Source organism: Sminthopsis crassicaudata, chromosome 4 (genome assembly GCF_048593235.1).
Source record: "Sminthopsis crassicaudata isolate SCR6 chromosome 4, ASM4859323v1, whole genome shotgun sequence".
Lineage (NCBI taxonomy): Eukaryota > Metazoa > Chordata > Mammalia > Dasyuromorphia > Dasyuridae > Sminthopsis > Sminthopsis crassicaudata.
Window position 1 is genome coordinate 20,468,338 of NC_133620.1, and position 24,089 is coordinate 20,492,426.

General features: G+C 39.8%; 1 long non-coding RNA gene and 1 pseudogene across 1 annotated transcript; one reads left to right on the plus strand and one right to left on the minus strand.

Moving 5' to 3' along the window:
- The first annotated feature begins 922 nt into the window (after positions 1 to 922).
- LOC141540507 (uncharacterized) lies at positions 923 to 5,875 on the plus strand. The gene is made up of 3 exons (XR_012481558.1): positions 923 to 1,808; positions 3,384 to 3,510; positions 4,208 to 5,875. It is a non-coding gene; the product is annotated as an uncharacterized LOC141540507 (long non-coding RNA).
- An 11,604-nt stretch (positions 5,876 to 17,479) lies between these two features.
- Positions 17,480 to 23,776, minus strand: LOC141540557 (RNA polymerase-associated protein CTR9 homolog pseudogene; annotated as a pseudogene).
- Between the last annotated feature and the right edge of the window lie 313 nt (positions 23,777 to 24,089).

Here is a 24,089-nt window from a genome sequence, read left to right on the forward strand (position 1 = left end):
TCTAGTGATTTTTTTTTTTTTTTTTTTTTTTTGCAAGCTCAACCTAATGATACTTCGTTGGCTGCTGGGTATGTTGTAGTAGAAAGCAATTCCTGGCTAAAACCACACAGATCTCTTTAGAATCAGAAAAGCCATAACCATTTCAGTCTGCTTGGATATAGTAGCTAAAAACCTTTCTGTTAAGAGAGCAGCCTTTTTAATTTGCCTTATTCGCTTTTTCTCCACTCATTTTGAAAATCTCAAACAAAACAAAGCCTTGATTTGTAGCATTTGCTTATTTCAGAAGTGTAAATCCTCTTATTCAAGAAGCCAGTAGGAGTTTGCCCAGGGAAAGGGTCAAAAAGGAAATACTAACATTAGCCCTAGCTGGTACAGAGTCCAAAACCTTCTGCTACAGGTGGCTAAGTACTCTGAAATAAGCTCAGCAGCCTAAGCTAGATGAGTTAACCCAAAGAGGATCTTGGGAGTACTATGCATAGTAACTAGCAATAAAGAGTGTTGCTTGGGTGCTATATTTTGTCCAATGAAAAACTTACATCTTCCATATTCCTCTATGTCCTAAGGAATAAAGAGGATTTTTTTTTAAAGTACACATTTTTCTTAGTAATTTCCAATCACCAGGGTCACATTTGGTGTTATCACAAATCATGATGCTCTTAAGGTTTTTGTAAATTTTCTTGGTATATTATCCCAGTAAGAGAATTTTATTCCAAGTTGTAAAGAATTGTCATTTTTAAATGTAACTTAAAATCCTTTGCGTAACAACTGTAGTAGATGGTGCAGCAGCATTTTCTCTTAGCATGGTATGTGAATACAATAATTCTAACCTGAACCTGACTGCTTAACCAAGATGTTGGGAGAACGGCAAAAACATAGCATGCAGAAATGTACTTTGATGTTAAATTAAAATTCCATTGGAAATAGTTATTGTTATTTTTTTTTTTTTTTATCAAAATGAGACTAATAGAGCCTAGAACAGCTGGAGCCAGCAAGTGTTTGGTCATCTCCTTGAAAGAAGACAGAGATGGCGGCCCAGAGCAACAGTGGTTTAGAATATAAAGTCATTTCTAAAATTTTATAGAGAAATGCAGGAGAAGACTATCAGCAGTGTCACCTAATAAAACAGTAAGAAGGACTAAGAAGAAGCAAGTTTAAAGAGTTATTCCTGTCCTCATTGCATTGTTAAATGCCCTCAGGATGGTTTGCTTGGTTGGGTTTCTCACCAAGCTAACAGTTTGCTGTAAGAAAATCTTTACAAGTCTTTTGCACTTTGTCTTACAATCACTGGAGATAGTGGGACAGACCACATGTAGATTCCCAATATGGAAATGACACTGATGAAAACAAAGATGGGAAAGTAACTTGAGTAGACCCCTCAGGCAATTATGATGTTGATGGTATCTGTTTTATTTTTCAAGATATGTGAAAGAGGAAGAGATCCCAAAGGCTGATTTAAAAAAAATCTTGATCTCTGCAACAAACATCCTCCCTCTTTTTAAAGAAAATGTTTTCTTTATGTGTTTTCTTATGCCATGTAGCTATGAGTCATGGCATGTTTTTGGAAGAACTGCAGTTTGAAATAGCCTAAAGGGTAGCTGCTTCATCATGAGAATTAATTGGCCTTGGACACTTAGCAGCTAAGTGACCTTAGGCCAATCACTTAAAGGCTCTCTGCCTGGGATTCCTCATCTATTAAGTTGGGATAATGGCACCTGCCATTTTATAAATGCTAGCTACTGTATCGCCAATGAAGAACAATGCGGAAGAAGAGGAAAGGAGGTCCTAAACAAGATTGGACTGGCCAGATGGTAAGTTAATATGCCCTGAGATCGAAAGATAACACATAGGTTTTTATCTATGCCTTTGAGAGATCCAGAGCAGAGGTTCTTACTCTTTTGGAATCATAGACGTGCCCCCACCACCACCACGATGGCAAAAAATCTGAAGTCTAAGGGACCCCTTCTGAGAAACATTTCTAAATGCATAAAGCAAAACAAAAATATATATAAGCTCAAAAGAAAACAATTCTATCAAATTAAAAAAGAGATTAGCCCCTAATCTGGGGGAAAAATAATGTGCCATTGTGATGAGTATCTCCTGGACAGGATTTCAGAAAAGGGACAAATGGGTTCCAATAGTTGCCATTGAAAAGAATATCCACATCAACAAGATCAGTTTTCTTAAAGAATTAATATATCTAAATATGCACAACCCACTGGTATGCAATATGATAGTCCAGGTCCTAGCAGTTATTTTTCAACTGGTCCCCAAGTCATTCTCCCTTTTACTTCAAAAAATTCAGTGCTTGCCTCAGTCTTCCACTCCAACTCTGCCTTTCTCCTCAGGATCTTCATCCATAAACTACCCTAATGTCTCATTTTCAGTTCCATGATCTACCCGTCTTCTCCAGCTTGGCTACATGCAGGAATGACCATACCTTTGATTTTTGCCATACCCCACCACGTTTAATTTCTATAATGAACAATTGTAACCTATCATTCCATTTTTCTTATCCCTTTTAAATCTAGTCTAGTTTCTTTACTATGACCACCAATATCTGCCTTTTTAAAGATACCCATTCTGCTCTGGTCTCATTTTCCTCATCCTTGTCCGTTCCTACTGGTGTATTGTTACAGAGGGGGGGAATCCCATTGTGCTGTTTCTACTACAAATTTATGGCATCCAAGCTCAACTGAGTCCCATTGAAGGAAAACAATGGGAAGAAAATGGGATTCTGATAATAAAGGTCCTTTTATATTCTAAAGGTAATAAGCAACTATTGTAGGTTTGGGGGCAGGAAACAGATGTAGGATCATTGATTTGGAATTGGAATAGATCTTCACCTACAAAATATGAAGGTTTTAGACTAGTTGGGGTTAAGACGAGTTCAGAGAAGTAAGGATAATTTACCTGAAGTCCCACTGTGAGCAAGGGAAAGAACTGGAATTAGTACCCAGCTCTGCCTTCAGAAGGTAATTTTTACAGCTGTGCTGAAGGATACGTGGGAGACGGCAGAAAAGAACATGGGGGAGATGACCTAGGAGACCACAATAATAATCCAGGTGAGCAGAGAGTTGGGGATGAAGGGGGAAATGTTGGAGAGAGAGAGTATTATTTTTTAATTTAAGAGGTGAAGGGGAGAGAAGAGCTGCCAAGTTCTATAGATTCTGTTTCTAATCCTGGGAGAGTGGGAAGATTGTAAGACTCTTAACAGAAATATGGAAGTGGAGCAGGAAGTATTTGAATAGTAACTGAGGGGGCTGGCAGTAACGACCCCTTCATTAGCTATGGGCAGATAGCCAGGGTTCCCTGGCCCCACCTACTGAATGGTTCTGAAGGAAAAAATAAGCTTTTTTTTTTTTTTTTTTTTTTTTTGGCTAAAGATTGAGCCAAAAAGGCATCAGATCAGATTTAAAGGTAATGGGATTTGAGTCTTACACATCACCATAGCTGATTATACCAAACATTCTCAGAACATCGACCCTTTCCCGTCCGGCTGCTAGTCTGCAGGTAGGTATGGTCTCCAGTAAAACAGCATATGGAAGCAATCCACGTGGAATTTTTCACGTTTGAGTAAGATGCGAACAAGAGGCAGAATGTCCTATGCTTGAATTGAAAACTACTACCTTCCAGGTCCAGGATTGGGGTGGGATGGAGTCACTATTGTAAGCCACTAGTGTGACCTAGTGGTGAAAAAAGAGGAGCTTCTTGGTCTACATTAATGGAAGCTTTGTGTAAAGAGCCTCGAGGATCATCCCTGGGAGCACTGCCACTGCCCCAGTCATCACTCCACAGCTGGGCTGCTTTGTTTCTTTGTGGGTATTTTTTTTTTTTTTTTGCACTGAATGTGGTGACTTTATTGCTGGTACACAATATAGGACTCTAGGCTTCTCCCCCTGCAGCAGGAGTGCTTTGGAACAAAGATTGAATGGGGTATGGGATCCTCAGGACTTCTTGGCTGGGAGTGAAGATCCACAGCTTTCTACTTTACTCCCAAGAGGCTGTAGAGACCATGAGGTCGACTACAGGGTCACTGTAATGATATTCTATCACTTAACAAAATGGTCATTGTGGGCAATTGTAGCACCAGCATCAAAGGTAGAAGAATGGGTGTTGCTATTAAAGTCACAGGATATAATCTGCGCCTGTGTAGCTTCAATGATCTTTCTACTGCTTGTCTCACCCCTTTATTGAACATATTTGGCAGGTTTCTCCAGCGGCTGGTCAGATCTACAACGGAGATATTGGGAATAGGAACACGAAGATGATGCCTTTGAGCTTTCCATCCAGCTCAGGTGTGACCTTACCTACCCTCTGAGCATCAGCATCCCATCACAGCTTTCCAGAGGAGCCATCTATCTTCTGGGGAGCAATAAAGGCATGAATTGTAGTCATGAGACCTTCCACAATGCCAGAGTTGTGATGAATGATCTTGGAGAAGGAGGACCCAGGGGGCAGTGCAGGAGGCATTATTGACCATCTTAAGGGAATTTATTACATTTTTCATCCTTTACTCCCATCACGAAGGGATGCAGATTATGACTCTTAGCTCCACCCTTGAAGTGAGCCCAGCCTTTTCCATGGTGGTAAAGACATCAGTGGAGTCAACAACCTATTCAACTCCTGCATCTAATATTGATGGTATCAGGTTCCTGGAAGAAATTGGCTTTTCCATTGATCACCTGCTTTCCATTCTTATCCTTGATAGTGCCCTTGAATTTGCCACAGATGGAATTCTATTAAAACATAAACTATGTAACTGAGGTCAATGAAAAGGTCTCTGATACCACAAGATCTACTCTGCCTGAGATGAACGCAGCCCTGGTGACCAGGTGCCCAATATGGCCCAAATGGTTCAATCCAACCTTCACCATCTTGTTTCAGTATTGTTACTGGTAGCTCCTGGCACTGAGTTTGGGTGAAGAGTTGACAATCTGGGCTGTTTTTCTTTAAAAATGGGTTTCATTTCCAGGACACTGACACTAAAGTCTGTCTTTCAGGGATTAAGGGGAGGATAAGGTGTGCCTAGGGAAGAGAAACCATATAGTAGGGGGAGCGATAATGGCTTTCTTAAAACATTTGACAAATTATAGAAAATAATGTGGAGGAGGGAGAGAAGGAAAGAAGACTCTGATGGTCAATTCCAGCTGCTGATGATTCTAAGCTAGAATATAACAGGTTGAGCCCAGACTCTGACCTAAAAGCCGGTCTTCTATGAAGTCTGCTTACCTTGCCTTCCTTAGAGCTGTTCGAAAATGGAATGTTTTGGGAAGTAGCTATTCCCTCATCACTAGAAATATTTAAAGTCTAGAAGACTATTTCTTGAGGGTGTGTCCTGCTCAGATATAAGTAGGACTACAGGATCCCTGATTCTTTCTGACGCTGAGCTAGGAACACAAAGGATTCTATGGGATAAAGACTGCTCCATTGGCAGCAACATGAGTGCATGGGGGTTGACAACATAGCATTTTCACTTTTGGTTGATGCTTGCTTGCATTGTATTTTGCTTTTTTTTATTAATTTGATTCTTGTTCAGCACAATTCTATAAATATGTATACATAGACTTAACATTTCTACCATGTTTAACATATATTGGATTACTTGCCATCAAGGGGAAGGCTTGGAGGAAGGGAGGGAAATTTGGAACACGGGTTTTGCAAGGGCTAATGTTAAAAATTGTACACGTATATTTTTTTTTTGAAAAATAAAAAACAATAAAAAAAAAACCCATGAGTGCAAGGGATCTTGGCCCTGGAAGATCAATAATTTCAAATGGCAGGATTGTTAAAGGTTCCATTGTTATGAAAACAGATTCTGGAACTGGAAAGAATCTAAACTTTTCCCTTGATTTAAGTTGGGGGTCGGGGAGAGAGCATAAGATCAGGCTGACCCAGTCAGGTGACAAGGTCATTGAGCAAGTAATTGTCAGACTTGGGAGCAAAATCCACTTTTCCCAAATAGTTAGCCAGATATCTTTTAATCTATACCACATAGGAAGGTGGTGTTTATTTCTATCAATAACTGTTGGCTTGGTCTCATTTCCATGCCTTCAGGGCAATTAAATAGGAGTTTCAATATTATTGCTCTTTTTTTAGTAGAGGAGACCACTTTAAGGAAGGTTTTTTTTTTTTTTTTTTCTCCTAAACTTTATGTAAACCTAAAGTCTCTTATAGATGTTTCCAAGATGCCTGGGCTCTATACCCACTTGGAAATGTAAATCCAATTTAATTTGTGCAGTTCTGCTCCACTGGGCTGCTTGCTAATAAAGTCATGGTCCGTGAAGAGTTCTAACCAGGTGCACCCCTGTCTGGTAGGCAGTCTCTTCCATACCTGGACTGAAAGGGGGGCTGGTGGTGTCCAACCCTTTGGGGTTTTCATCTTATTGACTTTTAATTATAAATAGTTAAACTTTTGTTTTTCTATAAGATTCATTTCTGCCTCCAAAGCCCTCTCTCCATTGGAGTCAATATGCTCCATCTCCCAACTGTGTCAATAACCGAAGGACAACGTTTGAAAGTAATGCATTAAAAATAAACTTAGGCTGTCAGTTCATATAAACTTGGAGACGGGGTCTGTCTTGTGCCAATTTCTTCCCCTATGAACTGGGAGTCCTGGTGGGATGATTTAGAGACCCTCTTGGTAATGGAAGCATATTTGCTTCAAACAAAATGGAAAGGAAAAAAATAAAGAATATTTGGGGATTGAAAGAAAATACTGTGCAGCTTTCCCCTTCAAATGCAAGGGAAACTTGTGTTTGGAAAAAATGCTAGAGAGGAAAAAATGGACAGTAGCTAATATTTATATAAATTGAGGAAAGGTTTACAAAGTACTTTGTTGTGTCATTTAAGACTCTGTAACCTCCCCCAACAAAATCACCTTTGCTGAATGTCAGAATGGGAGTATGAAACAGAATATAACTTTGGACTTCATTGATGGATGCTGGTTAGTTTTCCTGAACAGATTCCAACCCTCCCATCCTTTGCCCTACCTTCTTTGTTGTTCTTTTGTGGGATGATTATATAGAAGGGGAAGAAGTTTTATAATAACTATCGGTGACTGGGGAGAGATAGTAGCAATAATGTTTTAAAAGAAACCTAGTATAAGTTCCCCAAGAGCAGAAAATACCTATACTAAAAATCCACAAATTCTGTTTTATCCTTCTTCAAATTGTGGTCTTTGTTCTATGTAAAAGAGAACTACCTTTCTAAATAAAATTTGAAATGAAAAAAAAAATACCTATGAGAAACCTGAGGGGGGGGGGAAGCTACTTTCGTCATCTTTTATTGTACCACATTATCTAGGGGAACCACTCACCTGGCTGCCTTCTTTATATCTGACATAGCTCTGTTGTAGTTCCCTAACATCTCCACCTCTTTCTCCTTCCAACAGATTCAAGATAACCATATTCAATAGGGAGATATGCAAGGGAGGGTTCAGTTTATGGGATGTATAAAAGCCAACCAATCAGAAGTCTAAAATGATGAAATAGACTCAATCCAACTAAATCTGTCCAATGCATCCTTTATGATTGATTTCCATCTTTCCCAATTTGATTTTCTTCATTAAAATCCTGCCCTCCGGTGGGGAGAATGGTTGTAAATGTTCCTTCTCCAGCTCATTGTACATTTGAGGAAACTGAGTCAAACAGGGTCACACAGTTAATAAGTATCTGAAGCCAGATTTGAACTCATGAAGATGAGCCTTCCTGATTCCAAGCCCAGTGTACTATCCACTGTGCTACCCAACTGCCCATGGTTGTACGTACATTGCCCTTTCTGGGTATTTAGCCGAGGCACCCCCATCTCTGGTCCTCATGAAAAATGAGGAGGCAGGAATCATGGCTATCTAGTTTAACCTGTATTTGAACAAAAATCAGTCACTTAAATTGAGCATTTCAGCGAGTCCTGAGGTCTAGCTATATTCTGGGGGCTTTCCTCCTACGACAAGCACAGGCTTTCCAAGAACTTCCTATGAAGAGTTCTCATACATTATAGGCTGAACCTAATGGTTGCTCAGTACCCTTCCAAAGCTGAGGCTCTGGTTCTGTCAAATTGAACTTGAAACATAAGGTCCTATACAAGGGACTCTCCAAAAAGCAGCCTATCTCTGAGCCAACTTTCAAAGTTCTAAAGGGTGGATTTGAAGAAGGAAAGAGAAATGTCACAATTTGAATATGTCAGGAACTTAGAGGATAGGAGAAGGGAGGGCAAGGAGAGAATATTTAGAATAAGAAATGAGATCCCAAGATCTTGTGTGTGGGAATTAATAAGTGGGAGAAAACTACATGGTATAGTTAGCCCTGAATTTTTTTTTTAAGTCTAAGGTGGTGACCAGGGAGGGGAATTATGTGGGTCTAGGTTTTAGAAGGTCAGCAAGAGTGAGTCTAGTGAGCAAAGGTTGGGGAACTCCAATCCCCTAGGGAAAGAGTTGTTTGCCCTGACCCTGCCCCCCTGCCTGTGGTGTGTGGGTGGCCCTGGGACTTCAGGTATTGCCTGTAGTCAGACAGAGGTCAGAGGCCCTTGGTTAAATCTTGTTTCAGATCCAAGGGGCCACAAGAGACTGGGCTGGCCAAGAGGGGTTGGGACCAGCAAGGTCATGGCGGTCCAGCTGCTGGCTCTCTGTTCTGGAATATACAATGTCACCTCTCTAGAGGTCAAGGTGCACATCCATCCCCCGAGCCCAGATCATGTTCACCTGAAATCCAATAGCTTGCCTTCTCTGAGAGACAAGCTGTGTTTCCTGAAAGTGCGGGCATGTTAGAAATGAGAGTGGACAAGCTCATGATCTCCTTTTTCAACATATTTGTTACCCACATGTCTTCCAGTCACCCCAATCACCCTCTCAATTGCCACCAGGATCTCGTTTCCATCTGAGAGCCGGGGAGGATGATGTTTGTTTGAAGAGTTAATCCCTATCTCTTGAGAACTGATGGCTAGGTTTTCACTCTGAGAAATTCTGTAACAGGCAGAAAGAACCAAGGCTCTCCAGCCATGCCATCGCCCCCCCTGCTCCAACAAGTCACATCACCACTGTCTAGAATCTCTGAAAAGCCGCTCTTTGAAGATACTTTTTTTCAAAGTCTCCCAAGGCATCTTTTAGACAAGGAACTTTTTACAATTTGTGTGTCCTGGAGTTCTGGGGCAATCTTTTGAAACCTATGCACCTCAGAATATTAGGAGTATTAAATGTAATGCTATATTTATGGTAAAGATTAATGAAAACAGAAATGTATTTTCCCACCCGAGTCCATAGACTCCCCGAAATCATCCATGGCCTTTCCCATAAGAAGAATCCCGCCTCAGACCTATTGGGCCATCAGCAAAAAACTGGACAGAACTGAACCTATCACCGTACCTAAGAAAATATAGCAATTGTCAGTGGGCTGAGAAGGTTGGATTCAGGGGGTCAGCTCAGTTAGTGAGAGAGACAAACAGCCCAAGTATAAGCAGGAAAGCAGACTTGATAAGAATATAATCACCTCAGGAATAGATTATTAGCATGTTGGGCTTTGTATCCCCACACCTAATTCAGTAACGGCACTTAATAATTGCTTTTTCAGTGAATTAAGTCTAGTACCAGTGAGCCTAACTGATTTTGATTTCTAAAGTTGTTTACTTTATCCTGAGATCAAATGAAGTAAGACAAACAAAAGGAGCATTGATTGATCCATGGGGACCAGGCCTTGTGGTTCTAGTTTAACTGAACCTCTGGGGACATGTTTGGAGAGCTAGGTCTGTCTCCATCCCACTACCACTGAGGGGCTGTTATTGCATGAGGATGCCGAGCAGGAAGAGCTGATGATTGAGGGGTGCCGAGCTGGAAGTCAGTGTTGGAATAAAATAAGTGACCTCGTGTCTCATTCTCTATTGTGGATAAGAAGAGGAAGGATTGGAGCAGTGATTAGAGCAGCAGCCCTGAAGTCAGGAGGACCTGAGTTCAAATCTAACCTCAGACTCTTAATACTTCCTAGCTGTGTGAGTCATTTAACCCCAATTGACTCAGGAAAAAAGAAAGAAAGAAAGAAAAGAAGGGGAAGAGTGCTCTGAGCTGCCTTTGAGCCAGATGGTGAGAAGGTAGGGACCCTATTTCTCATTCATCCATGAAAACATGGTGACCTATGACTATTTTGTCCTTTCTTCTCTGAGTACATCACTATGCAGCAACATGGAGGTGGACATGTCCAGATAGTAACCTTGAGATGTCAGGAGAGCCATGGCTCCTATTTCTACTCAGAGCTGATTGATGATGGCAGCAGCAGCTGGAGCTGTAGTGACTGAAGGTAAAGAGAGGAAGAGAGATGCACTGAGAACAAAAAGACTCTGAACAATAAGTCCATCAGTGAATAGCAGCTTCAGGAACCATGACCCTTTGCACCAAAGAATAATTCTGACTATGGATTCAAGAAAGGACACCTACACCATAAACTGTGTATTTTCCACTTACCTGTGTCCCTACCATTGTGTGATTCTATTCTTTTCATGCATCTGTGTGTATTTGTAGAAGAGTTTGACCTAGGCTTTATTGATTTTGTAGGGAGTGGGAGGGATGTTTTATGCCAGTAGTTCCTACTAATTAAGTCTTTAAAACTTTTAAAATAAGCTGGCTGCTACAATGGGCTCAGGAGCAAGAGTATTAAAAATTTAGCCTTTCGGTACATCTATAGCAATCTAATCTTTGACAAACCCAAAGATACCAACATTAGGGACAAAAATTCATTATTCAGAAGAAACTGTTGGGAAAACTGGAAATTAGTATGGCAGAAATTAGATATGGACCCACACTTAACACCATATACCAAGATAAGATCAAAATGGGTCCATGATTTAGGCATAAAGAATGAGACCATAAATAGATTAGAGGAACAGAGAATAGTCTACCTCTCAGACCTGTGGAGGAGGAAGGAATTTATGACCAGAGGAGAACTAGAGATCATTATTGATCACAAAATAGAAGATTCTGATTACATCAAACTAAAAAGTTTCTATACAAACAATACTAATGCAAACAAGATTAGAAGGGAAGTAACAAATTGGGAAAATATTTTTAAAAGGAAAGGTTCTGACAAAGGTCTCATTTCCAAAATATATACAGAACTGACTCTAATTTATAAGAAATCAAACCATTCTCCAATTGATAAATGGTCAAAGGATATGAACAGACAATTCTCAGATGATGAAATTGAAACTATATCCACTCACATGAAAGAGTGTTCCAAATCACTACTGATCAGAGAAATGCAAATTAAGCCACCTCTGAGATACCTCTACACACCTGTCAGATTGGCTAAGATGACAGGAACAAATAATGATGAATGTTGGAGGGGATGTGGGAAAACTGGGACACTAATACATTGCTGGTGGAGTTGTGAAAGAATCCAGCCATTCTGGAGAGCAATTTGAAACTATGCCCAAAAAGTTGTCAAACTGTGCATACCCTTTGACCCAGCATTGCTGTTATTGGGATTATATCCCAAAGAAATACTAAAGAGGGGAAAGGGACCTGTATGTGCCAAAATGTTTGTGGCAGCCCTTTTCGTAGTGGCTAGAAACTGGAAGATGAATGGATGTCCATCAGTTGGAGAATGGTTGGGTAAATTATGGTATATGAAGGTTATGGAATATTATTGTTCTGTAAGAAATGACCAGCAGGAGGAATACAGAGAGGCTTGGAGAGACTTACATCAACTGATGCTGAGTGAAATGAGCAGAACCAGAAGATCATTATACACTTCAACAACAATACTGTATGAGGATGTATTCTGATGGAAGTGGAAATCTTCAACATAAAGAAGATCCAACTCACTTCCAGTTGATCAATGATGGACAGAGGTAGCTACACCCAGAGAAGGAACACTGGGAAGTGAATGTAAATTGTTAGCACTACTGTCTATCTGCCCAGGTTACTTATACCTTCGGAATCTAATACTTAACGTGCAACAAGAAAATGGTATTTACACACATATATTGTATCTAGGTTATATTGTAACACATGTAAAATGTATGGGATTACCTGCCATCGGGGGGAGGGAGTGGAGGAAGGGAGGGGATAATTTGGAAAAATGAATAAAAATAAATAAATAAATAAATTTAAAAAATAAAAAAATATTTAGCCTTTCCAGAATCTTAAGGGAGAATAGTGGTCGTCAGCCACTCAAGCTCCCAGTACAAATTCAGTTTAGTGAGCATTAAATAACTTAACTTAATTATTGATCACTTTGTGGAGAACATTTTTCTGAGGGGTAGGAAAGCCATAACACTTTGCTAAAAATCAGTTGTGCCCTTATAGAGCTCACAATCCAGCTGGGAGAGGACAAACACTAATAGACCATTTAATACCATAGAATTAGGTTCCATTCCTGCAATTAATCATCTAAAATCACTCTATGAAGCCTTTGAAGAATGGGGGGAATACCATAAAGGGAGAGGGAGAAAGGGGAAAAAAAAGAAATTTACATGATAACTTTGTATATTTGGAGGGAATTGCACATGGTAAACTTATAGTTTCATGTGAAATCATCTTTTTATTGTGCTGTGTTATGGAAATGCTAGTTTTGTTCCATAAATTGAAAATGTAATAAATTTTTAAAAAAAATTTTTAAAGATCCATGAAAAATGTCACCTCTTCAAGAAAAGTTCAGTTGGATCTCTCGGTAGTCAAGAACAGGCATGAGAGGATAGGGAACTGTGTGAGCATGGAGATAAGAAAGCATAAGGTGGGTTTGGGATCTGAAGACAAGCCATCTTGACTGGAATATGGTATTCTCACAGTACTCCCCACCATGTGCGCTAAGGAGGCAGTGAGCCAGTGGGATCATTGCTACCCTTAGAGGCAGAACATAGAGACACACTCTACCGCTACCTTGGGCAAACCAATTAGTTTTTATTTCTAATATAGTGTGTGTGTGTGTGTGTGTATATTATTATATATATATATATATATATATATATATATATATATATATATATATATATATATATATATTTTTTTTTGTGTATACGCACACGCACACACGCACACACACACACACACACACATATATATATATATATATATATATATATATATATATATATATATATATATATATATATATATATATATATGAATAATTGATGTGAACAAAAACACCTTAAACAGGTCCTTGAAAATGTTCACTAGTATAAGGATACTGTGAACAAGAGTTTGAGAACCACTGTTTTATGTCATGTAAGATCTTAGAAAGCTGCCTAGAATCCCGAGCTTAAGTGAATGGCTGGGATCTTTCCAGAGGAATAGAACTGGACTCATGACTTTGTTGTTACCTGAGTAAAAAAACAGACACAGAGATTCGAAGGGCATTAAGAACCCGAGGGAGAGGAAAGGTTCCATGGAAGGAGCTGCCCTAGAGCTGAGGCAGGGAGTCCATTGGGGACTTTGAGGGGAACAGAAAGAGGAAAGATGTTTCAGGAATGGGGAGCAGCAGGAACCAAGGTGTGGGAGCAAGGGAGGGAGTTTATTTACAGGGAGCAGCAAGATCAGTTTGACCAGAGAGCAGAGTATATGGGTGAGGGAAGAAGGGGCCAATCTCATGCTGAGGAGACAGCTGGAGAAGGAGGAAAAAAAGAACGGCCAGGAAGACTCATGAAATGGTAGTTTAGGGTTATGGGGTTACCTAAGAAGCAGAGAGAACTCGGGGAAGAAGGAAGGCATGGCCTCCAGTCCTTAAACCCTTCCTCTGCTGCTCTGGGAGCCCACAATGTACCTAGAGCAGTCCACTTGATGTTGCTTCACTCGTGAGCCTTGATTGAGGACTCCGAGCACCATCTTGTTCTCCATCCTATGGAGATGATTTTATCTCCTCTCTAAGCTCTGAATGGAAGTGGGAGCGTGGATGGATGCATGGAAGTGAGGCAAATATCCAGGGAAGGGTCTCACCACACTAAAAGTCACCAGAAAGCAGCTCCCCTTTAAGTTGAAGAGGGCTCATGAGTAATAGGGTTTGTATCATAGACAAGGCAACCTATAAGCCCTCTTAATCCCTTGATGGACACAGACCATGTGTCTGGGGATCCCAGAACAGCCTGGCCAGTAATCTGACAGGGCCTGTAAAAGCACCAGGGACTGCTGACAGGCTTTATAGGAATGTGGGGGGCTTTAGATTTACAGCACGCATGCTGTAAGGGCCACGTTAATGAGAGGACTCTCATTTTCCATAAAGGAAATCTTACCTCAAACAAAAGCACTCAATAATCTGATTTTTCCCCTGATACCCAAATCCCTTTGGCCATAGATGTATGCATGCATGTATGTATTTATATTTAACCCAAATATTTTTCCCCTTAAACACAGGGGTGCAAATGAACCATTGAAATGGGCCTGCCTATATTATGAAGGTTTCAGAGTCACAAGATGGTAAAATTAGAGGGATTCTTAGAGATTATTTACTTTAAAACACACACACACACACACACACACACACACACACACACACACACATTTTACAGAGGAAAAAACTGGGACCTCCTGAGAGGAAAAGTCATCCAGGAGCCTCTTGCTCAAGGTGACATGGAAAATGTTCTGCTTCTGATATTCTGTGATTTCCTAAGTTTGTTGACTGAGTTTCGGTATCCATTGAGATTACTCCAAATCATCTTCACTGACATGGTGCTAAACAGGCCACAGAGAAAGAAAGTTTCCACATAATCCCTGCTCTCCATCCCATCCACAGAGGGTAGAAACCATCCCTAAAAGGGACTTGGAAAAGCTCCTTGTAGAACCTGGGATCTTAGCTGAATCTTGAGGGAATTCATGGAAGCCTCAGACGGAGATGGAGAGGTGTCTTCCAGTTTAAGATATGGAAACTGCTGTGACCAGTGGGGAAGATGAGATCTCACGTTCCTCCCCATCCTCACACTGACATCTTTAGGACTCTGTTTTTGTCTGCTAAATGTATACAGGGAATAGATGGACCTCCAACATAGCAGGCAACTATAAAATGGAGATAATAATACCACTCACCTCCCACAGTTACTATGAGAACTAAATGAGATGATATTTGTAAGGTGTTTAGCACAATGACTGTTATCTAATGAGGGTTCTTCCCTTCCTTCCTGTCATTCCAAACCTACCATGCCAAATTGCTTCTATCTCATGTTGGGAACTGCGTGAGCATGGAGATAAGAAAACATAAGGTGTTTGGGATCTGAAGACAAGCTTTTAAAAATAACTTAAATATTTAATATTTAACTTTAATAACTCTAAAAATTCAGTCCCATGTCATATATTCTTCCACTCCAACCTCCGACAGCCTCCTATTGCTTGCCAGACAGGCTCCCAGATGCAGCAGAGGAGCAGAAGGGTGGGGATCAATTGAGAAGGAGACAATTATTGCAGTAAATCCAGCAAGAAGCAATGAGCCAGAGAACCTGAGCAGAAAGAAAGGAATGAATGAAAGACAGTTTTATTTTAGCTTTAGTTGTTGTCCTGGAGTTGAAAAAATTTTATATTGTTATTATTAGCTTCAGTTTTATATTATTATTATTAGCTTCAGTTGTTGTCCTGGTTGTTCAGGAGTCCTTCATTCTCAAAGAGACATGACCTACAAGTGAATTGGTTTGAAGTCTGTGCAAAGTCACCTTCCTCACTGTCTCCTCTGGAACCATCTGGGTCCAGCGATAAGATGGAGGTCAGGAGGAATGAAGTTGGTTCCAGATGCAATGAAGATTTAAGCTAAGGGTTTCAACAGGTCAGTTCAATGAGGCAACACTCATTCAGTGATAAAGGCTAGGCAAGAAATAGGCAAAGAATGGTCTCTTCTAGCTAGTCAAAAAAAATTCAATCTGGGAGAGACAGACCCTCAGGGTTTCTGGCCAAACAATTGCTTCAAAAGGGACAAAGAGGCATCTCCACAAGCTTCATTGCACTTCAGGGTCAGTATGAAATTAAGGGCTGTTGTCAGGTCCCATAACACTACTGTGGTACCCAGAGTCCCTTGGGGACCTCAGAGGCCAGATCAGCTGCTACTTGAAGGATCCCCCCCCCCAGAATCACAGCAGGGTATGGGTGCCACATGAAAGGGCAGGAATGATGGGAGGATAAGTGCTCGTCATGCTTCTAGTAACAGTAAATTGATTCTGTTATTTTAATTCCACATCCTGATAAATGAGAGGAGTTTCCTCCTTAATGAAAACATGACCCAGAAATGAGAGGTGAAAGGATTTTTTGTTTTGTTTTGTTTTTTATTTTGCTTGGCTTAGAGCAAAAAGTAGTTCCCATCAACTTCACAATCCTATGCACACCCATTCAGTGAAGTTTTGTTTGAATTGAGAAATATCACTTAGAACAGGGGCTCATAATTTGCTTTTGTGTCATGGACCCTTTTAACCATGGATTCAGTTTCATAAAATGTTTTTAGATGAAGTAGATTCATTTAATTCTCTAGACTCAAAAAAGTTACATAATCTACCTACAATTATAAAGGAAACCAATTATATTGAAATAAAGATGCATTTTTTTCCATTTATGTTATAAATATGTTGAAATATTTACACAAACCTCTTGGAGTCTACATCCAAAGGAAAAAACAAACAAACAAACAAAAACAAAAACAAAAGAAAAGAAAAAGAAAGAAAGAAAGAAAAAAAAAAAAAAACAATAGAAAATAAGAGGTCTTAATTTATGTAGAGCTAATGGGTACCCTAGAACATTGGATGTCAGATCTTGAAAGGGATCTTAGGATCCATATTGTTAGAGATAGAAGGGACCTTATACTATATAATATTATAACTATATTTGTCTCCTTGATCTTTTGATATGACTTCTTAGATTTAGGTTGTATATCCATTTGAAGGCTAATGTAACATATGATTTAAGGTGCTGGTAAAAATCTAATTTCTGCCAGACCTTTTCAGTTTATTCAGAAGTTTCTGTCAAACAGGAAAACATTACCTTAGTGGCTAGTGTCCTTGGGTTTATTGAACACAGTGCTACTATGTTGGATTGTTTCTGAGTTCTTTTTCCATCTTTTCCGATGATCTTCTTTTTAACAGCACAAAAATATTTTAATGATAAGCGTTTTGTAGAATTGTGAGTCCCTCCCTTTTGTTTTCATTATTTCTTTTGAGATTCTTGAAATTTTTTCACTCCAGAAAAATTTTAAAATTTTAACCCAGTTTCATAAAGTAATTCCTTGATTGGTATGGCATGTTGTAGAAGTAAATAATTTTCATAATTTTGAGAGGTGTGGGTCATTGAGCAATGATAAATAAGCATCTCAAAAACATATTTTTGTTTTCATCACTTCATTTTTTAAAGTATAAAAGACACAAACGGAACAATTTTGTTACTAAATTACATGAATATAATAGTAATATTAATAATATATAATCTGATAGAAAAAATTGTCTTCAGAAAAATTTCACAAGTCTTACTAAACATTTCAAGCATTTCACAGCTTTCATTTTTTCCTTCCAGAAATGTAGCTTATTTACAAATGAAAATCTAATCACTATCATCAGAACCTCGCTCAGAGGTTTCATTGTTGGAGGCCTTTGGTTCTGAGTCATTCCCAGAGCCCCTAGCAGAAGCCTCATCATCAGAGGCTCTCTTTGATTCCCGATCTGGATCAGCACTCAGTGAAGCCAGTTGGGACTCATTGTCAGAACCTGCAGAGTAGCTCCTTCCTGACTGGACAGATTCGTTGTCAGACTGTTCCGATGTTGACTGCCTCCTCTTTGGAGCTGTCAGAATCCTCTTCTGACTGTTGTATGCTGGATCTCCACTCCCAGACTGACAGGGGTTCTTGTCCCAATTGCTCTCAGACATCACTTGTTTCTTGTGTAGATCACCATCACCTGAATCACTCTTGCTGTTCCTGGCATTTTTTATCTTTTTGGAGATTTTAACTTTATCTTCATCTGAAGAGTCATCATTTGATGAAATTATGGCTTTTGATCTGATTTTTTCCCTTCATTGAAGGAGGCAAGCCTTCTGGCTTAGGAGCCTTTTTCTTTTCTGCCCTAGGAGGGTGACAGTTTTTCGGTTTGGGGCCATTTTCAGTTTCTTCTTGTTGGATCCCACTGCCTTTCCTTTTCTTCTTCTTGGATACGGGCATGTCTTCATCAGTGTCATCATTGATAAATTCATCAAACTCACCTCCCTTCTCACAAGGCCTGCCCCCACCTCTGCCGCGGCCTCTCTTTTTTTCCTTTGTCCCTCTGGCTTCTCCAGTGAATGTGAGGATATTCTTGGTCTTCTCTACAGACTGGGTGCACTGCTCCAGGAGTATCTTCTGCTCTTCCTTCTCTCGGAGACATTTCTCTTCCCACTCCTTCAGCAGTTTTTGTCACACCAGCTCTTTCTCTTGCTCCTGCTTGGCCCGCAGCATCCTCACTTTCTCATCCTGCTCGTGTACGCGGGCCACATGGTATTGCGCCTGGCTCAGTAAATCAGAACACTGCCTGCTTCTGTAGCAGCAAGGGCCAAGTCAAATCTCATTTTGTCTCCTGCTTTACACAAATAACTAAAATACCTGGAGCCAGTTCCAATTCTTTAACTGCATTAAGTGCCTCCTTGAGATTACTCTTCTCATCCTTAAGGACAGAAGTAGCTAGCCTCTGAAGTACCAGAGCCACATTGAACATGAGAACTGTATCACTGGGTGCCACGTGTCGAGCCTTTAGCAAAGTTCGTTTGCATTTCTGCAGCTTGCCACACTTGAAGAGGGCACGGGCCAGATGCAGCACAACCTCTATATTCTGATGTTTGTGGAACTTCTGGAGGCAGTTTCCATACATTTGAACAGCACCGATCTATTGCTTCTGCTCCACATAGATATGTGCTAAGTTTAGCCACACATCCCTAATCTCTGCAATTGCTTCTCTTACTTGGGCGAAGACATCACGAGCCTCATGGAAATATCCCTTGTGGGCCAGCACAGCCCCTATGCCACTGGCAGCATAGAGGTTCTTAGGATCACTTCTGAGGACTTGCTTGTAGATGGCCAGTGCACGATCCTGATGGCGCTTTTTCTTCTCTTGATCTCCAGTGGGTTGATGCAAAGTTTGTAGCCAAACATTGGCAAGGGCTAGCAGAGAATATGTGTCATTTTGAGTGGATGGTTGTTTTAATATTCTTTCAAATTTCTTTTGACCTGGACCCCATTCTTGCTTGGCCAAATGAAGATTGCCCATCAGAGACCAAGCCTCTGGATGATCCTGATTGATCTGAAGAGCTTCTTTAAGCCAATCTGAAGCCTCATAAAACTTTCCTTTATCTCTAGCTAGTGTTTCTAAGCACAAATAGCAGTCAACATAATGAGGATGTTCTCGTAATATATCTTTATACAGCTTTTCTGCTTCGTGGAATTCACACATTGCCTCATAAAGCTTGGCCAGATTATATGAGGTTGTAACTGAGATGGCATTACAGTAATATTCATCATGCTCAGCTTCTGCCTTTGCACGATCCAAAGATGCCAAAACAGATTTCTTTGCCTCTCCTAAATTTCCGAGCCTAAAACGGAAGGTGCCCACATTATTCAGAATCTCTGGCGGGAAGTCAGCCTGTACCTTTTTCTGCAGGATACGGATTGCTGTTCCATAAGCTGACAGTGCACCCTGTAGGTCAGTCTGCTCTAGGATTTGTCCCAATTTCATCCAGGCCTCAACATCATCTGGATGCTGCTCCGTGACCTTCAAGTGGTCCTTGGCAATATCTCATTTGTCTTGATCTTCTGAGGCAGCATAGAGAGAACCAAGAATTTTCATTGTTTCATAATTGTTGGGATAGGCTTTCAAAACTTTCTCAAAACATTGAGATGCATTCTTCTTGTCACCTCGGTAAATATACATTTGGCCCAAACCAAAAAAGGGTAGTACAAAAGAGGACGAGGCAAACTGGGTGGCTTGATAGTAGGACTGGAAAGCTTGGTCATAGTCTTCCTGAAGATGGAAAGACCTAGCCAGCTGATAACAGCTTTCTGCCCGCATAGCTTCCATCTCCATGTTATGAAAAGCATGGAGAGCCAAGTGTTGGGCTTTGCTATAGTCCTTTTTGAAGAAGAAGTGATTTGCCAAGTGGTTCAGTACCATAGAATTGCTAGGATCAACTGTATATGCTCGGAAAAGAAGCTGGACTCCATTTTTGATAGAGGCTGCCTCTTTACTATTGAGTTCTAGGACAGCCAATCCAACTAATGCTCCCACACACTTGGAGTTGAGCTCCAGGGCCCTACTGAATGCCAAGCGAGCTTTCTCCAGTTTGTTCAGTTTCACAAAGCAATGCCCCATTCCTACATGGACTTCAGCTAGACATCCTGGGGTGGTCTGTAGTGCTTTTTTTTATAGTATGCAAGGGCTCCTCTATAATCTTTCTTGTTGAATGAAATACAAGCTTTACCAAGAAGGGCTGGTATGTTATTTGGAGACAGGTTGAGTACAAAATGAAACTGTGCATCAGCCTGGTCCATTTTGTCACCTTCCAACAGACAGAAGCAGATTCTTCCCAATAAATGGTTCTGATCCTACATGATAATTTTGTCAGCCATTGTATATAACAACGTAGCCTGGGTGATGAGCTCTTTCTTATTGTCCTTGTTTTTTTTCTTTCCTAGCCTGCTGGACATAGTAGGTCGCAAGTCCTCTGATCTTTTTTATGGTCTCTATAATCCAGGTTGCCATCTATTCAAGCTGCTTCCAACAACTTCACAACATCTTCTGTTTTGCCTTGCTTGTAATATTCCAGCACTAAGGCAATCCATATGCATAACTGAGTATGTTCCTGCTTCACAATACAATAACTTCATCCCCCTCCAGTATTTGATGGAAGTCGAGTTTAATGACCTTATCAGTGTCCCAAAGGGGAATCTCAATGGAGCCTCTCGAGGCCGGGAACTTGATGCTGGCGGGGGGAAGGGAGGGCGGCTTCTGTTCCTTCTCGGTGCTAATGTCTCCAGCCAGTTTCCGTCTCTAGCTCCCTCTGAATCCAAAGCCTCCAGCCAGCACAAAGGTAGACATGGGAATGAAATCTTGATTCCTAGAGTGTGGGAATCAGACTCTGCCTCTGAGAGTGTGGGATTGTGGGTTTCCCAGAATTCAGTCCTAGGTGTGAATTTCCTGGAAGTCCATGAGCAAGGTTTTCCTTTAGACTTGTGAATCTGCTGGACTTGCAAATCCACTGAATCCTCACTCTGAATCTCTCGAGCTTCCCTGAAGTTCTCTTGGAAAGTCCTTTCCAGACTGACTTCCCCACTCAATGTTGGCTCCTTACATCCTCCCAGAGAATGGGCTTGTGGGTACTCCCTGGGCTTGTGGAAACTCCTTACAGAACCAATGAGCAAACTCCTTTTAAAGGTGTAAACTCCTTTAAAAGTATGAACTCTGAACTAGAGAATTGTTAAGTACTAGACTTAGCACCTAGTAATAATCCTAACATCTCCCCCTTTCTTTTGATTTAGAACATAGGGTGGTCAGGATCTTGAAACAGGTATACATAAATCCATCAATAGGGGAGATATTACACATAATTACATAAATTACATAAACACATAGTAATATAACACATGCTAGAAGTATGTAACAAATAACACGATCAAATTATCATAAATTGAGAATTTATACATGTCCATAAGTCCTAGAAATAGTCCAAAAGGAATCCATTGTCCATTAGTTCATGTGCCAGGAATCCAATAATTCCTGCAAGTTTTAAAGTCCTACAATAGTCTCATCTTGTGTTAGGGAATCCAATGATTCCTGCTGGTTTTAAAATTGGAGAATGGCTGAATAAATTGTGGTATAAGAATATTATTGTTCTGTAAGAAATGACCAACAGGAGGATTTCAGAAAGGCCTGAAGAGACTTACAGGAACTGATGCTGAGTGAAATGAGCAGGACCAGGAGATCATTGTGTACTTCAACAACAATACTATATGAAGATCAATTCTGATGGACGTGGCCATCTTCAACAAGGAGATGAACCAAATCAGTTCCAATAGAGCAGTAATGAACTGAACCAGCTATACCCAGCAAAATAACTCTGGGAGATGACTATGAACCACTACATAGAATTCCCAATCCCTCTATTTTTGTCCACCTGAATTTTTTATTTCCTTCATAGGCTAATTGTATACTATTTCAAAGTCTGATTCTTTCTGTACAGCAAAACAACTGTTTGGGCATGTATACATATATTGTATTTAATTTATACTTTAACATATTGAACATGTATTGGTCAACCTGCCATCTGGGGGAGGAGAAGGAGGGGGAAAATTGGAACAAAAGGTTTGGCAATTGTCAATGCTGTAAAATTACCCATGCATATATCTGGTAAATAAAAACTATAATTAAATTAAAAAAAAAGAAATGTGAGTTATTTCTAGTCATATGAAATGGTATTTCAAATCACTATTGATCAGAGAAATGCAAATTAAGACAATTCCGAGGTAGCACTTCACACCTCTCAGATTAACTAAAATGACAGGAAAAGATAAGGACAAATATTGAAGAAGATATAGGAAAACTGGGACACTGATACATTATTGGTGGAGTTATGAACAGATCCAACCATTCTGGAGAGCAATTTTAAACTATGCTCAAAAAGTTATCAAACTATGCATACCTTTTGACCCAGCAGTATTTCTACTGGACTTATATCCCACAGAAATCTTAAAGGAAGGGACCTTCATGTGCAAAAATGGTTGTGGCAACTCTTTTTGTTGTGGCAAGGAACTGGAAACTGAATGGATGCCCATCAGTGTGAGAATGGCTGAATAAGTTACCGGTAAGTGAATATTATGCAATATTATTGTTCTGTAAGAAATGATCAGCAGGATAATTTCAGAGAGGCCTGTAGAGACTTACATGAACTGATGCTGAGTGAAATTAGCAGAAACAGGAGATCATTGTACATGGCAACAAGAAGATTATGTGATGATCAATTTTGATGGATGTGACTTTTTTCCACAATGAGATGATTCAGATCAGTTCCAATTGTTCAATAATGAAGAAAGCCTTCTACACCCAGAGAGAGAACTCTGGGAACTGAGTGTGGATCACAACAGAGCATCCTCACTCTTTTTGTTGTTATTTGCTTGTATTTTACTTTACTTCTCTTTTTTTTTCTTGTGTGGCACAATAATTGTATAAATATGTTTATATATATATATATATATATACATATATATATATATATAAATTGGATTTAACATATATTTCTACCATATTTAACACATATTAGACTACTTGCCATCTAGGGGAAGGTATTGGGGAAGAGTGGGAAAATTGGAACACAAGGTTTTGCAAGAGCTAATGTTGAAGAATTGTCCACTGTTTTGAAAAATAAAAAGCTTTAATTAAAAAAAAAAGAAAGAAATGTGAGTTGTTATAATCTTGCTTGAAATGTGGCAACTAAAAATGAGCTGCTTTTGAGTTGACAATTCATGTTATCATGCATTATGTAAGGTATCTGTGAGGTGAAAAGGACAGGGATTTGTTTCCATAATTGAAAAAAATGGGAATATGTTTAACATATATTGGATTACTTGCATCTAGGGGAGGAGGTGGGGAAAGGGGAGAGAAAAATGGAACATAAGGTTTTTCAACATTGAAAAATTATCCATGCATATGTTTTGAAGATAAAAAAGCTTTAATAAAAAATAAGAAAAAATTTTAAAATAAATAAAAATGTAAAAATAATAAATAAATTTTAAAAAATGGGAATGTGGTTGAGAGTAGAATCCCTGAGGTAGGGAAATAACATCTTTAGGGTTCAAACCTCTGGCATGAGGCCTTTGAATGCCATCAAGGGTAGTTTTGTATGTTATTTAAATTGCAAAATAGTCACTTGGAAAGTAGGAATGCAAAACCTAAAATGAATACATCTGTACAGCATTGTCCCACAGGAGAAAGAAGGTGACATCCCCAGATACAGCCACTGACTCAGCAGCCTAAGTATGTGAATTCTGCACATCTTGTATTTCACAACAGGGACAGAGCATTGTTTTTTTGTTGTTTTTTTTTTATTTTTTCAATTAGCAAGCATTTCTTTTCTCTTTCCACCTCCCCCCATCCCAGGAGACAAAAATCCCTTGTAACAAGTATGCATAATCAAGCAA